This window comes from Crotalus tigris, unplaced genomic scaffold, assembly GCF_016545835.1.
Source record: "Crotalus tigris isolate CLP2741 ecotype Arizona unplaced genomic scaffold, ASM1654583v1 scf7180000018612.917631, whole genome shotgun sequence".
NCBI lineage: Eukaryota > Metazoa > Chordata > Lepidosauria > Squamata > Viperidae > Crotalus > Crotalus tigris.
In genome coordinates this window covers 596,284-613,151 of record NW_024097107.1, presented here as the reverse complement: position 1 = coordinate 613,151, position 16,868 = coordinate 596,284, and the positions used below count along the sequence as shown (strand labels likewise).

The following is a 16,868-nucleotide window of genomic DNA, read 5'->3' as shown; positions in this document are numbered from 1 at the left end:
CGATCAGAAACAGTGCAGAGGGTGCGTCCGTGCACCAGGAAGACGTCCGACGAAACTCCGAGGAGGATCCGGACGAGGAAGTCGACCGTCTACACCCCGCGAAGGAAGAGAACCAGAAGGGAAGCTCTTCGGCTCCGCTCAAGTGCATCGGCTGTGGAGGTCGCCACAGGAGAACCGACTGCAAGTTCCGCTCCGCTACCTGCCGGGCATGCGGTAAACAAGGGCACATTGCAGCTGTGTGCCTGGGCCGACGAAAGGCACAACCCCAAGAAGAACGCCTGAAGGGTACCAGATTCCCCAGCCAGAATAGGGTAGGTTTTTGCGCTTCGCGAAGAAGCATCTGTAGAACAGGCACACACAAGCCCATGAAGAAAAAGCTGTCACTCAACGTGAAGCTACAAGGGGTTCCATTATCTATGGAACTAGACACAGGGTCTGCCCTGTCCATCATTTCATTGCATACATTTAGGAAGATTTGTTCCAGAAGTGGGTCTAAGGCCAAGTTAAGGCCTTCTGATATTGTATTAACAGATTTTCAGAACTCAAGAGTGTGTGTTAAGGGGGAGGCCACCCTTAACGTGCAATACAAGAGTTTTGAAGGTCCACTAGACTTATTAGTAGTAGGGGGTGAACGAACGAGTCTCATAGGACTCGATTGGTTTGAGGCCCTGGGGATACACGTCACAGGACTCAATAGCTTACAAACACTCGACCTACAGGAAGTCTGCACAGAATTTGCAGATGTTTTCAGCCCCCAGCTGGGCACATTCAAAGGACCACCTGTGTCCTTAAAGCTAGACCCCACTGTCACTCCCATTAGGATTAAAGCAAGAAGGGTCCCTTTTGCTTTAAAAAGTAAGATTGACACTGAACTAGACAAACTAATCCAACAGGGAATCCTAGAACCTGTTGATTCCAGCCCGTGGGAGACCCCCATTGTCACGCCTCTAAAGGCAAATGGGGACATTCGCATTTGTGCTGATTACAAATGCACACTCAATAAGGCATTGCAGCAACATGCCTATCCTGTTCCTGTGGTCAGTCACATCCTGGCCTCTCTCAAGGGGGGGCGTGTTTTGCAAAGCTTGACCTAGCTCAAGCATATCAACAGCTGCCTGTTGATGATGCTGCCATAGCTCAGACCATTGTGACCCACAGGGGAGCCTTTAAAGTAAAAAGGCTACAGTTTGGAGTGAATGTCGCTCCTGGGATTTTCCAAAGCGTTATGGAAAACACACTACGAGGTATACCAGGGGTCTGCCCCTACTTTGACGATGTCTTGATTGCAGGAGACTCCACACACATTCTAGCTGAAAGGCTTAGGGCTGTCCTGTTAAGATTCAGGAAATCAGGCCTCAAGCTCAGAAAAGACAAATGCCAGATTGGGGTGCCTTCTACTGAATTTCTGGGATTCAAAATTGATGCTGCTGGGATTCATCCTGCTGAATCCAAACTAACTGCTATTTTAGATGCACCCAGGCCAAAGTCTAAGGCCGAACTTCAGGCCTTTCTAGGCCTCCTGAATTTCTACAATTCTTTTCTTCCACATAAAGCTAGTGTAGCTGAGCCTCTTCACAGGCTACTAGACAAACAGGCTGTGTGGCTGTGGTCACAAGCGCATGAGGCTTGCTTTAAAGAAGTCAAGGCCTTGCTCACTTCTAACAGTGTTCTTGCACATTTCAACGAGTCTCTCCCTGTGTGCATCGCTTGTGATGCGTCCCCCTACGGGGTTGGAGCTGTCCTGAGTCACCTCAGGTCTGATGGAACTCAGGTTCCTATTGCATACTACTCCAGAACACTGTCTTCTGCCGAGCGCAACTACGCTCAGATAGACAGGGAGGCTCTGGCTGTTGTTGCTGGAATTAAAAAATTCCACGATTTTCTATATGGCAGGCATTTCACGGTCTTCACTGACCATAAGCCTCTGCTGGGACTGTTTACCACACGTAAGCAGACTCCCCACATCATTCCCCTAGAATGCTTAGGTGGTCTATTTTCTTGTCTGCATATGATTTTTCATTACTCCACAAGCCTGGGAAAGAAATGGGCCATGCTGATGGCCTCAGTAGATTGCCTCTGCCAGTAGTAGAAGCTGACCCCGCGCCAGCTGTCAACATTCTATCAATCCAAGCCTTGCCCGAGCTCCCTCTTAGTGCCAGGGATGTTACCGCTGAAACGGGTACAGATCACACACTTTCACGTGTCCGCTCCTGGGTCCTGTCCGGGTGGCCTGAGCACTGCCCTAGTCCTGAGTTTCAGAGTTTCTGGTCCAAAAGAAACGAACTGTCCCTTTCTCAGGGTTGTCTGCTTTGGGGAAACAGAGTTGTCATTCCCACCTCAATGAGGACTAGGGTCTTAGAATCCCTCCACGAGGGTCATCCTGGCATTGTTCGTATGAAGGCTCTTGCACGAAGCCACTTGTGGTGGCCTGGTTTAGATAAAGATATTGAGGCTAAGGTACACGCATGCCACCTGTGCCAACGATCTCGCCCAGAGATGCCCCAAGCTCCTGTGCATAGATGGGAGGAAACACAGTCCCCATGGTCTAGGGTGCACATTGACTACGCTGGGCCCTTTCAGGGCCAGTTCTTCTTGGTCCTTGTTGACAGCCATTCAAAATGGCTTGAGGTTGTGCCTGTCTCATCCACCACCACTGCAAAGACTATTCAGGTACTGAGGGGGATTTTTGCTGCACACGGGCTGCCAGATGTCATTGTGTCCGACAACGGCCCTCAATTCACCTCCTCCGAATTCCAAGCTTTCTTACAGGCAAACCTGATTCGTCATGCCACGTCTGCGCCTTTTCACCCGTCCACCAACGGTATGGCTGAACGCATGGTGCGCATCGCAAAGGACGCCTTGAAGAGACTCAACCTACGGGGACTGGCATCACAGGTTGGCTGACTTTCTCCTTTCTTATCGACCACACCGTCCACTTCTACAGGGAGAAGTCCAGCTGAACTTCGTTGGGGGCGCCAACTTACTACTAGACTTGACCGGTTGCATCCGGACAGACTGCCTTCATCTACCTCACATCCTAGGGCACCTAGACAACTACTTGTGGGTGCCCCGGTTTGGGCTCGCAATTACGGGCCTGGTCATACATGGGTCCCCGCTTCTGTGTCCAGGATCACAGGTCCTCTCTCCTACGAGGTTGCCCTGGACAACGGTCGTGTCCTGCGTCGGCACATCGACCAACTTCGCTCTAGGCGAGACTTTTCTGCTGAGACTCCTGGGTCTTTTCCAGGGGGGGAGGGGGACCCTTTGGAGCAAAGGGAAGGGCAAGAGCTACTGCCCATCTCCACTGAGGGAGCCACAAACGGCTCGTCCCAAGGTTCTGCAATTGCTCCGAAAAGAAAGTCATGGAGCTTACCCACACAACAGGCACTCACGCCTACTCCAGCCAGGGAGTCACCCCGGGGGCATACTCACTTTCCACACACATCACACAGCACTCCAGCAACGGAGGATACCCGGGGGCATCCCAACAAATCATTCCCCGCAAGAGAACTGGCACACAATTCCCAAGGTTGGCCTGACCTTACCCCAAATCCTACAGGGGGTCAAACATACACAGAGCTAGTCGAGGAACCAAGTCCCGACTACAACAACCCTAGCACAAATCAGGGAACACCTGAGTTTTGGGAAAGTACAGAAACCCACACGAGCCCGAACACAGAATGGGGTTCAGGGAATGGACAGCCTACTGACAGGTCTTGGACTGACCTAGGAGGTTCTACAGAGACGCCCAGCAGCGGCTATCACTTCAAGGGGCCTGAGGGTCTACAGCTAGGTAGGTCAACCAGGTCACAAAGTAACAGAAGCCCTGGCCTGACGAGCCCGGTGGGCAAGCAAGCAGGCCAGGCATCGGGGCACCGTCCTTGGAAGACACCAGGGCCCAATAGAGAGAACAGGCTCACGCCTCCCTCCAGTCAGGGGACTTATGCCAGTAACCCAGAGCTAAGAAGGTCACAGAGAGCAAAGAAATCTCCTAAGTATCTAGAAGATTACATAACATTGCTGGCAAGGCAAAAGCCAGTAATCAGTGGGAGCACTGGGGAGCAAAATGTCATATAAAATAAATGTTGTATGTTGGTAGTAGTTTTAGCCCGGGGGAAAGGGGTGTTATGTCCCGAGCCTTGCAAACGGCTTGGGCGTTTGCAGGCAGTCCCGGGCAGGTGCAAAGCTGCCCGGGACCAGACAGGCTGTCGCCAGCGCCGTGCGCATGCGCGGGTGCTGGCGCGGGAAAAGTAACCCATTTACCCGGGAGTTGCCTATATAAGAGGCTGCGAGGCGTTGGGCGAGGCTGAAGCCATCTTCCTGTAAGCTGAACGCTGAATAAATGAAACTGAGAACTCCAGCTGCTTCTCGTGTCTGTTTTCCCGCCACGGACTCAACAGTGACCATGTGATTGTGGGACGCTGTGACCATTATAATTGTGAACCAGTTGCCAAACACCTGAATTACAATTGTAAAGTTACCTTACTCAGTGCTGTTGTAACTTTCAATGATTGTTAGCCAAGGACTACTTGTATTGTAACGTGTCTCATATGTAATATATATCTGCCTAATCAGCTTGCTTTCTCTCTACATCACCCTGATTTAAATTCTGCATCAGTTTAGCCCATTCTATACATTGGATGAAACCAACTACAGCTCACAAAGTTTTATGCTTTTTAACAAAGTCTAAAATAGGGGTCCTCAAACCTGGCCACCTTAAGACTTGTGGACTTCAACTCCCAGAATTCTGGGAGTTGAAGTCCACAAGTCTTAAAGTGGCCAGGTTTGAGGACCCCTGGTCTAAAAAGAAGCTACCAAACCTCAGCTGATTATATATTTACCCCCAAAATCAAAAGCAACCTCCCTTTGGCAAACATCTGCTGTGAAAAACAGGCGGAAGGCCATCTGATAGAGAAATACAATGTAGAGTTAAATGAGTCATGGATTTAATTCAGCAGCAGAATTCTCCTGACAATCTTAAACAGAATGTGGTGGCTGACGTAGAATGAAGAATGGCCTAAAACCTTAAAGCTTTTCCTAAGGGCATCAAACTGCTAGCATCTTTGGCCTTTTTCCTAACACAGCATTATTATTGAATGGAGCATCAAGCTTGCAGTTTGCATTGCTCGCACTAAATAGGATCTGGCTGGATCCTGGCCACTTACCTTCTGGCTTGTATCTGCTAGTATGTGATGCAGTTGGTGGCTGGTTCATAGGTTCGACACTGCAGGCCACGTCTCCATCCGGCTTTAATCTACTAACTGAACTCATTTAGATAAAGATTTTTTTTTTAAGATAAATGTTCATATGAAACTACACGTACAAAAAAAGAAGGGCCTTGAGCACTTCTGCCTTCTGTTGTAATTTAAAAAAAACTGAACCGAAACATTGATCCTGATGGATCACCCATTAAGAAGCAATACACCCCCATCCTAGGAAAGAATAAAAATTTAGAAGAATGCAATTGTGCAAAGTGTCAATTAGAGATGAAGGAATTGTAACAACAGGTACTCAGAAATAGATAGGAAGTTACAAGATTTGGCAACAAGAAAACAAGCAGCAGAAACCCAAATAGGGGACACACAGGACATGTAAAGCTTAAGCAAGCTATAACTCTATAGAGGCAAAATGACCCGTAAGCTCAGGCAAGGTGCAAATAGACAAATGGACACGTAGACTAAAAGCAAGGTAGACCTCCAAAAAGGGTAATAGCTTTGTGAAATGTTACTTCCCTATTTCTAGAAATCAATTGTATAAAAGATCGGGCTACGCTGTTGTTCAGAGTCTCAGCTCCCACATTGGATTGGGACCCATTTGCTAAAGTGCGTCAATAAAAGTTTTGCAAATGTCCATCTCTCGTGTCTGGCTTTGATTGGCTTCTGTGTCAGGCTGAACCAATTTTTGGACAATATCTCAAAGAATCTTTGTTACTGTTGTGAAACGAACAGGGCCTGGTTTTTAAGATTTAAAAAAATCTTTAAAAATTAAAAAAAAACTCCCAAAGGCACTCACCTCATCATGATGGTATCCCATGTATTTTTAAATAGTATTTGATTTCAGGGATTTGGGGGTTTATTTTTTACTTTTTTTGCTGTATTCAGAGTCACATTATTGAAGGCCAAAATCACATTTTTTTCCCCTTATTGGTTCATGGAATTTGAGCCCAAACAATTCTTGTTGTTGTGGAGGGAAAAAAAAAACGAAAGGATTTCCTCAATTAGGTTGCTTCCTCAATTAGGTTGCCTTGAGGAAAAGCAAGATAGAAATCTAGCAAACATATATATATATATAAATCAATAAATCTTCATTTAATTTGGAGGAGTGCTCCCTTACCTCCCCTTCTAAATCTTTTTCTCCTTTCTGTGTCATTATCTCCTTCTCCTTTACACTTCAGGCCTGCCTGCAAGAAACCAAATTTATGTAATAATTTTTTAATCAATGTTCTCTGGATAGTGGAAAACTATTTAAAACATTTTAAAAAAAGTCTAAAAACCTTTTTTTAAAAAAAAAAACCTAAAATATATAGAACATTGAACTCAGTCAAATATAATTAATAGCACAGAAAAGATATAAAATAAAATTCACTAATCCAGTGTAGAATGGACAATTAAGATAAAAAAAATTAAAAGATAAAGGAGTCCTTGCAAATTTTACTCCACTAGTCGTTGCTGACTATAGACTATATATCACCTCCATTTCAAGGCCTTTCAGCCAGCACTGTCCAAATATATTTCTATGGTCATGTCGCCAGCATGACATCTAGAACACTGTTACCTTTCCACTGAAGTGGAACTTCTATCCCTTGGTTAATGCAGCCTAGCACTGTGTTGGCTTTTTTGGCAGCTGCAGCACACAGCTGGCTCATATTTAAGTGATTGTCCACTAGGACTCCAAGATCCCTCTCACAGTTGCTACTATTGAGCAAGGTACCACCTATACTGTACCTATGCATTTGATTTTTCTTGCCTAAATGTAGAACCTTACTTTTTTCACCATTGAATTTCATTTTGTTAGATAGCACCCAATGTTCAAGTCTGTCAAGATCCTTCTGTATCTTGAGCCTATCCTCTGGAGTTTTGGCTATTATTGCCAGTTTGGTGTCGTCTGCAAATTTGATGAGTTCCCCATCTATCCCCTCATCCAAATCATTGATGAAGATGTTGAAGAGCACTGGGCCCAGAACAGAGCCCTGGGGCACCCCACTACACACTTTCCTCCATGTAGATGCAGTTCCAATGAGGACCACACGCTGAGTACGGCGGGTCAGCCAGCTACGAATCCATCTGGTGATGCTGTCTAACCCACAATTTCTATCTTATCAAGTAGTAAGTTGTGGTCTACTTTATCAAATGCCTTACTGAAGTCCAAGTAAATTATATCCACAGCATTCCTCTGATCCACTAATTTTGCCACTTGGTCAAAGAATGCAATAAGGTTTGTCTGGCATGATCTGTTTTTAACAAACCCATGTTGGCTTTTGGTAATGACTTTGTTTGCCTCTAGGTGTTCACTGATTCGTTGCTTGATTATCTTTTCCAGAATCTTCCCAGGTATTGAGGTCAGGCTGATAGGTCTGTAGTTTCATGAATCCATTTTTTTCCCTTTTTGAAGATGGGAACTACATCAGCTCTTTTCCAGTCCTCTGGTACTTCCCCAGTGCTCCAGGATCTTTGAAAGATATAGTTCAGTGGTTCTGAGATCACATCTGCCATTTTCTTCAGAATCTTGGGTGTAGTCCATCTGGTCCTGGTGATTTGAACTCGTCTAGAGTGGACAGGTGCTCACTTACCATTTTCTTGCCTATCTTAACTTGTGTTTCTAATCTGTTTTCTGCGGTACTGTTTTTGATAGGTTGTTTTTTCCCTTTGTGTAAAGACGGATGCAAATACTGATGTATATAGGACAACCAACTTCCAGGCTCCACTAACTTTTGTTTCACATTGCCATATAAAGTACAATTCCCATTGTCTGGGCACAGAAAAGTACTCTGAAGGACAATCCCCTTATTAACCCTTTATCCCAGTGGCATTTTTTTTTCTTCCAACCTAGTTAACACTGGGAGGGAAGCAGCCTCCAGTTAGTGAGAATACAGAGAAAGGGTTTGGAAATTGAATCTGGTGGGCAAATTTAAAATGGAGTCTTTAAACATTTTCTCTTTGTGGGATACCTAATCTACCAATTTAGAAGGCAAACAATTAAAATTAAAAGGGCTTTCTGCTGGTGATAACTGAAGAAACAAAAGTTAAGGCAGGCATGTCAAACTCGCGATGTCATGTGAAGTCACACAATGTATTGCGCCTTTTTCCCCATTGCCGGCAATAGGGTGGGCGCAGTTTTGGCGTGATGCATCTAGCCCGTGGGCTGGCAGTTTGACATGCCTGAGTTAAGGTAACAGATGAGACTACAATTGTGACCTGTTTGTGTTCCTGGCTGATTGGAAACCTGGCAGCAACAGCAAACTTGTAATGGTGTTTGAATAAAAATAAGGATTGAAGCAATGAAAAGCAACATCCGGTCATAAGAGGGGATGAAAATGTATTAGACTGCAGGAGGCACTATAATATGAATTGTCGGAGGAAACAGACTTTACGAGGAAGAAATCTAGCAAAAGAAAAAAGATGGGATAATAATGCCAATCACAACAAGATGCAGAAGATCTGCCCTTCTGAAATTAGAACATTTTATGCCTTTACGGAAGGAACAGGTTTCAAGCATTTAAATGAAAAAGAAAAGAAATTGCCGAACAAGAAAAAAATGAGTAGTCCTTGAAGATTAGAGGGGAGGCAGTTGTGTCAGATAAATAGAAGTGTCACCGTGCCTATTAAATCAGTATTATGAAACATAAATATGAGCTGACTGAACACATCAATTCATGATATTTGCTATCTCTTAGAAGCATGGATTCTAATGTTGTCGGAAGTAAACCAAAAGCCAGCTGTTCTCACTCAGCTTGAGGGGTTCAAAGCATTACACAAAGAGTCATCCTCTTTGTGTAATGAAGAACAACTTTGTGTGAAAACTCAGGTGATCATAGGGAAACAGCATGATTATCAGGCTAGTCCATTACCAAAACAAGGGAAACCATTTCTTCCACCCTAAAAAGAGTGGCTTTTCTTCCATTAACTATGCAGGCAGGAAAAAGAAGTTAAAAACAGCAACAGCCCTACACATTATCTATTGGTCTTGTGTTTAATACACAGCAGTTGCTATCACAAGGGCTTCATTTGGTTTTCTACAATAAATTTACTTATCAGACTTTTTGTGTCCTTCGATGTTTGTTCCTTGTCTAGCCAGACAAATGTAGTTGGGCACAATGAACAATTGAACTACTATGGGTGTATACAAACTATTTGCACCTTTATTCTACAAATAGGCAATCAATTGTTTTTCTTGGCTTCATTCATGTTTGCTTTAGATGCTATCAAACCAAGCTATGAGTCTTATGCTAAATGGCAGGCAAGGATACTGGCCTAATCATGGGCTGTGATTTACTGTCATTTTTTGGCTGGGAAAAAATGACGGATATGATTGAGCAACTTCCAAAACTACCAACAGCTGTTATAATTACATCAAATGCTGCCTGCAGACACGAAATGGTATTCTCAGCCTCCTTGAAGATTACAGGTAGTCCTCAACTTACCACCACAATTGAGCCCAGAATTTAGGTTGCTAAGTGAGAAATTTGTTGAGTTTTGCCCTTTCCCCTTAGTGACCATTTGAACGGTCACTAAATGAACTGTTGTAAGTTGAGGACTACATGTATAGAATAGGACCGTGGTGGCGAACCTATGGCACGGGTGCCACAGGTGGCACGCAGAGCCCTCTTTGTGGGCACCCATGCCGTCGCCCCAGTCCTAGGCCTTCAGCTGGGTTTTATAAAACCTTTTCGTTTTAGGCCTCCACTGCCGTGTACAAAAAAAAAGGTTCAATCAATCAATCAATTTCAACTTCGGGGGGGGGGAAGATCTCGCAAAGTTGGAATTGATTGATTGAACTTTTTAGTCCCATCCAGTCAGCCGTTATTACCGCAGCCACACCCACCTAATGGGCCATACCCACCCAATTGGCCACGCCCACCCAATGAGCCATGCCCATCCGGCACCCGATGATACATAAGTGGGTTTGGGGTTGAAGTTTTGGCACTCGGTCTCTAAAAGGTTTGCTGTCACTGGAATAGGACTAGCAAAGAAAAGAAGAAAATAGGTAAACACTTGGTTTTGGAAATATTGGCGATAATAATAATAATAATAAAGTTGGAAGTGACCTTGGAGGGCATCTAGTCCAACCCCCCGCTCAGGCAGGAAATTCTATACCATTTCAGACAAATAGCTGTTCAGTCTCTTTTTGAAATCTTCCAGTGTTGGAGCGTTCACAGCCTCTGGAGGCAGAAGATGGCAAGCTTCGTAGCAGGTTTGACTAAATCTTAGCTCTGCATTTAAATCCTTTTTCAGGATTTAAGCAGAAAGCTCTCAGACAATGACTTGGTTAAATGAACTCAACTTATGACCTCAACTGAGCCCAAAATTTATGTTGCTAAGTGAGAAATTTGTTAAGTGAGTTTTGCCTTATTTTACGACTTTTCTTGCCGCATTTGTTAAGCGAATCACTGCAGTTGTTAAGTTAGTAACATGGTTGGTTAAGTGAATCTGGTGTCCACATTGACTTTGCTTGTCAGAAGGTCACAAAAGGGGATGACATGACCCTGGGACATTGCAACCGTCATAAATGTGAAGCATCCGAAGGTAAATGATGTGACCATGGGGATGCTGCAATGGTCGTAAGTGTGAAGAATGGTCATAAGTCACTTTTTTCAGTGCGGTTGTAACTTCGAACGGTCACTAAGCGAACTGTTTTAAGTTGAGGGCTACCTGTATCTCTTTATTAGCACGCAAAAATCAGGTCGTATATACATATACAGATTTGCCTGTTGTAGTAGTAGACAAAATTCAGTCATAATAATAATAATAATAATAATAAAGTTGGAAGGGACCTTGGAGGTCATCTAGTCCAACCCCCTGCTCAGGCAGGAAACCGTATATCATTTCGGACAAATGGCTGTCCGGTCTCTTCTTAAAAACTTCCAGTGTTTCAGCTGCTTTGAAACTCATCAAATTTGGAACTTGGTGCATTTTGACATGAACATTTTGTCGCAGTACTCATTATTCGGTACTTAAAGCACAAGCTAGAATTTGTCGGTGTCGGCTGCCTTTTGTGACTCACTGCATTATTCCTTATTGGGGGGGGGAATTGTTTGGTACTCATTGTTTTTGGTGAATTGATACCTTGAACCAATTAAGGATGAATACCAAGATACCAAGAGCCGAGGTGCCGCAGCAGTTAGGGTGCAGTACTGCAGGCCACTTTAGCTGACTGTGTTCAGCAGGTCAGCGGTTCAAATCTCACCGGCTCAAGGTTGACTCAGCCTTCCATCCTTACGGGGTAGGTAAAATGAGGACCCAGATTGTTGGGGGCAATGTAAATATATATATACATTGCTTACTGGTATACACCGCTTAGAGAGTGCTTGCACTTAAAGCGGTATATAAGTCTCATAAATAAATAAATAAATAAATAAATAAATAAATACCACTCAGTAAGCCAAGTCAAAGAGCTAGGGGGGTCCCCCCCTCTTTTTCCAAGTCAATGGATGCTTAGGCATCCTCTAGATCAGTGGTTCTCAACCTGTGGTTCGGGACCCCATTTGGGGTCGAATGACCATTTCACGGGGGTCGCCAAACAACGCAGTCCGCCATTTTTTTCCCCCTTTTCCTTAGCTGTGCTACTCCCTTTTATTCTATTGGCTTTTGAAAGCCAATAGAATAGATTCTCTTGAATAGAGTCTAATTCTATTGGCTTTCAAAAGCCAATAGGAATTGTCCAGGCTGTCTCTGCCCTGCTGAGCCCACCAAAAGTCCCAATCTGCAAACAGTGCTGCACCAGTTGAGTAGTCCTCGACTTACGACCAGTTGGAGGTCACGGCATTAAAAAGGTTGAGAACCACTGCTCTAGATCAGAGGTCCCCAACCTTCCGTGGAGAGAGGTTTTTCTGCGGAGCGGAGGATGCATGGTATTGTGTGCTGCCTGCATCCCACAGATGGGGCTTTGCTTGTTTGTGCAGAACGGTTGCTGGCATGCCGCGGTCCGGTACTGGTCCACGGACTGGAGTTTGGGGACCTCTGCTCTAGATGTCTATAGGAAATATCTGATAACAGTTCTCTCTAGCTTGGGAATTTCTCATTATTGTTTCACCATTCCTTACAGCTAGACAGATTTAGTTTCTGAGACCCTGATTTAAGTTATCTGAATGATGGATGATGGATGTGTGGTGCAAGCTAGATTGAACCACATATGGTCTGGTAAAAATATACCTGGTCAAATACTGTATGCAGAGAATTTTTTTCAAGAGGGCTTGAAACTGAATCCTATGAGGGTTGAAATAAAAAAAAAACAGAAAGAAACATCCCTATTAAAGCCAAATGCACTGTAGAAGAAAGTAGGAATGTTGCTGTTATGAAATATTAACCACTCAATAAAAAATCAGAAAGAACATTGGAACATAAAGTTCACTGCCATTTTTTAAAAAATTCACTAATGCCTCACTTATGGCAAATAAATAAGAGGAGACTGAATTCCTAGTACAAAAAGACACATGACTCATAAATGTAACAGTGACCTGTTAGGATGACTCCCACGTTTGGAGCACAGCAATTGAAGTGTACAATTTGTTCAAAAGGAACAGAAGCAACAGAAAAAGTGGAGGAATTCCACTAATATGCTAAAAGTACAGGTAGTCCTCAACTTGTAACGAATAATTGAGACCAGAATCTTGGTCATTGATCAAAGCGATGTGAGATGGCCATGGGACTGTTTCGTTCAATGAGATACAATCTCAGCTCTCTCAGCTGCAGTTGTTAAGCAGTCACATAGGTTGTTAAACAGAGCATGGGGGTGCCTCAGAAGGTGAGAGACGCTGGAGGTCTTGTCCGGCTACAGGGCCCAGCAACATGCAGAAATCTGGTGTGGGATGGGAAGCATCAGCCAGCTACAGGACCCAGCAGCATGCATTAAAATACTCCATTTACTTTTGTGTTGCTCTGCAGCTACTGACAGGTACACCCAAGCAATGCAGGTGGGTGACATTCTCATAATCATATGGAGGATTCTTGCAATTTATGCTCACTATGGGGCCCTGTAACTGGCTGAGGCCTTCTGGGCATGGTGAGGTAGGAGCATGTTCTTAAGCTTCATTTCTGCACCCCATGGAAGGATGTCAGCTCCCCTCGGCAAATAGCTCTTTCAACAAGACCCAAGAGATAAGAAGAAGTCCTCTCAGCAGGTGGCAGCAGCTTGCAACTTCTCTGCCAACTTCCCCATTGACTTTCTGGGGAAGCCAGCAGAGAAGATTGCAAATGACAATCACATGATTTACAGAGCACCTGGCAACCATCCTGAATGTGAACAGATTGCAAAGTACCCAGAACGCACCGTTTGCAAGGCTGTTGTAACTTCAAACGGTCATTAAACAACAGGGAGTAAGCCTAGGTTACCTGTACACATACAGAAATGAAAACGATATTGCCAATCCTGTAGATGGTATTTAATTAAAATAAATAGAAAAATGAATAAAGCAATATCGTTATTGCTACCTACTAATGCCTGTTTAACAAATAAGGTGTGGAATTAAACTGCCGTTCTTTAAAAGAGTATCAAGTAAGAGCAGTGGAACTCAAATCACCGATAGGAAAGTAAAGTCTTTTGGAGTGTTAGGAAAACATTTGTAATTATAAGAGTGGCTTGATAGTAGAAATACTTTTAATTATTTATTTTTCAAATTTATAGTTGCCCATCTCACCAGAAATGACTCAGTATTTTATATATGGTTATGCATAATTATTTAGAGAGATAGTGAACTATTCTTTGCTAGATGTTTTCATGCAGAAGTACCACCATCTGTCATTGATGCTTTAATTTAGAAACTAGCACAGATGGTTGATGACACCTTCATGACACCAAAATACTTTAATCATAATATTTTGCATAACTATTTTCTCAATTCACCTGCATATTCTAGGTGCCAGATCCACCGTCTGTACAGCAACTCACAATTACCAGGTACGGCAGTCATGGCGCACTGCACAGCCAGCTGGAAAGGACAAGTGACAGCTCACCATTACAATGTGCCATCTAATTTCTCCACCTCACTTACCCCACACATCACTTAGGGTCAGCGCAATCTGCATTATAACTGAGGTAGCCACTCACTGTTTTTGTTTATAGGTGTCTATCTGTATACAAGTAGTCCTCAACTTATAACCACAGTTGAGCCCAAAACTGTGAGTTTCATCCCATTTTATGACTTTTTTTTGCCAGAGTTGTTTAGTCAATCACTGCAGTTGTTAAGTTAGTAACACAGTTGTTAAGGGAACCTGGCTTCCCTTTGCTTGTCAGAAGGTCACAAAATGAGATCACATGACCCTGGGAAACTGGAATAGAATAGAATAGAATAGAATAGGAGCTGGAAGGGATCTTGGAGGTCTTCTAGTCCAGCCCCCTGCTCAAGCAGGAGAACCTATATCATCTCAGACAGGTGATTGTCTACAACCAATCATAAATATGAACCAGTTGCCAAGTGTCTGAATTTTGATCATGTGACCATGGGGATGCTGCAATGGCCGTAAGCATGAAAAACAGTCATAAGTCACTTTTTCAGTGCCGTTGTAACTTTGAACAGTCATTAAATGAACTGTTGTAAATTCAAGACTACCTGTCAGTTTTTGACTCCTGGTGACTCTTAATAATAATAATGTTGGAAGGGACCTTGGAGGTCATCTAGTCCAACCCCCTGCTCAGGCAGGAAACCCTATACTGCCTGAGCTAGTCCCTGCAGTTTTCTTGGCAAGATTTTCTGGAAGGGATTGCAACTGCCTTCTTAACAGAGCTGAGAGAGAGAGAGTGGCCCAAAGATACCCAACTGGCCTTCATGCCTAAGGCAAGATTAAAACTCACAGTCTCCTGGTGATTGGCCCAAAGTCACTGAATTCGTGCCTAAGGCAAGATTAGAAGTTACAGTCTCTTGGTTTCTAGCTTGGTTCTTAAACCACTACACCAAACTGGCTTCACTTCCTATTAAAAGGTCGTGAGCCAGGGCTCCATCAAAGAATATTTTTTGAAAAAGCCTTGTTCCAAGCAAGAAACTTCTAGGCCCAAGGGTAGTTAGATTATTCTTGCAGAGAATAGGGAGGGGTCTATTTGGCTGCCATTGAAGTGCAGTGATTAGAATGCTTGATTGAGACCAAGTAAGCCAAGATTCGGGTTTCAAATTAACCACAAATCTCAATGGGCGACTTTGAGCCAATCACTGCCTCTCAATCTTTCAGGGTTATTGTGACCAAAACTGAGGCGTGATTCTCATCTACACCACCTTGAACTCCTAAAACAAAAGAGACACATATAAGAAATTAACAGTTGCACCCACAGCCATTGACAGATTGTCAAAAGCTTTGCATCAGTGCCACAACTGAACTCATTGTATTTGTCCTAGATTTATTTATTAACAGGCACTTTTTTCAGGATTTTGTTTTCTTCGCTGCAGAGTAATCCTGGTTGCCATAGTAATCACATGAGAGCGGAGGTCAGTTTGCAAATCAATCTGAACTTCACACCAACAACTTTCTTTTAGAAATGAAGAACTCCTTAATTGTCCCAATGTGCACACCTACTTGTGTCCTGCACTTCCTCATGCTAATGCATACCCGCCCCCAACTATTGGATTATTATCCAGCCTCTTTCCTCAAAACTGAAACCATTTCCATAGCTGGGAATTTTACCCGCCGCCCACCGCCCACAGTATACCCATAACAATAAGGCACCGCATTCCTACTAATGCCCAATTCCTCTCGTGCAGGAAACCACGGCTTGGAACCAGGATTCAAACCCCAGCCCCTTTGCATTTATGACAGACGGGAAGAGAGCCTCTGAGCATGTGCAAAGAGCACTTCTCTCGCCATGCAGCCGCCAAAGGGCAGATGGAGAGAAGGGGGGCGGCAGAGACAGATCTGTAAGTTGGGACCTTCTGCCTTTCCAAAAGTGTCCCGACACTGCGTCTCAGGTCCTTCCCCAGCGTCGTGCGCTTCGTTGCCTTCCCACATCCACCTCCCAGGGCTGGAGATCTGCAATACGAACCGGGACGAGATTCCGAGGCTGACTCTCCCTTTCCCGCCGATCCGGGTCCGGACAGCTCCTTCCCCACAGACAACTCCCAGGAGGCTGTTTGGAGTTTCTATGGAAACCAGAGCGCCCGGGTAGATGGCGCTGGGCGGGGAGGCTTACTTTGCCCTCTCCCCATTTTAATTGATGTTTTTAATTAGGATCGCGGTTGGGCAGAACGGCTTATGCATTCCGGTGGAAACTCACGAAGAGATTTGAGGAAAAAGCACATTTCATGACCAGGAGCTCTCAAACACCCCCCGAAAAAGGCCCTGCCCCTCTTTTGACACCATTTACGCCTTACAGATCAATCAATCGCACCTTAGAAAACGAGGGAAGCCCCTTTTAAAAGGGTCCTGCCTTTCCTCACGCAGGCACTTCCCGCCTCCTGCCCGCCCCTTTTGTTGGTTGATCTTTTATATCGTATTTGGGTTAAATGTGGCGTGTGGGGGGGGGGGGAGGAAAGGAAAGGTGGAGAGTGTCTATGGAGATTTCCAGTCATCCAGGTCGTGGTTGTCCCAAAGGTGCTTTTTCAAGAGGCAACTTCTTCAGCTTCTTGGATGAGAAGCGAAACGTCTTCAAAGTATAACAAAGAAAGTCCAGTTTCCTCTTGAAAAAGCATCTTTGGGACAAAAGGTGGAGAGCAGACCCATTCTGTGTGA

The 16,868-nt window shown here is 44.4% G+C and overlaps 1 long non-coding RNA gene across 1 annotated transcript; it reads right to left on the bottom strand.

Moving 5' to 3' along the window:
* Window positions 1-4,855: 4,855 nt before the first annotated feature.
* On the bottom strand, window positions 4,856-16,458 carry LOC120313350. Its single transcript, XR_005558135.1, has 4 exons — window positions 16,183-16,458; window positions 14,059-14,143; window positions 6,334-6,400; window positions 4,856-5,261 (listed from the first exon to the last, which is right to left on the bottom strand). It is a non-coding gene; the product is annotated as an uncharacterized LOC120313350 (long non-coding RNA).
* Window positions 16,459-16,868: the final 410 nt, after the last annotated feature.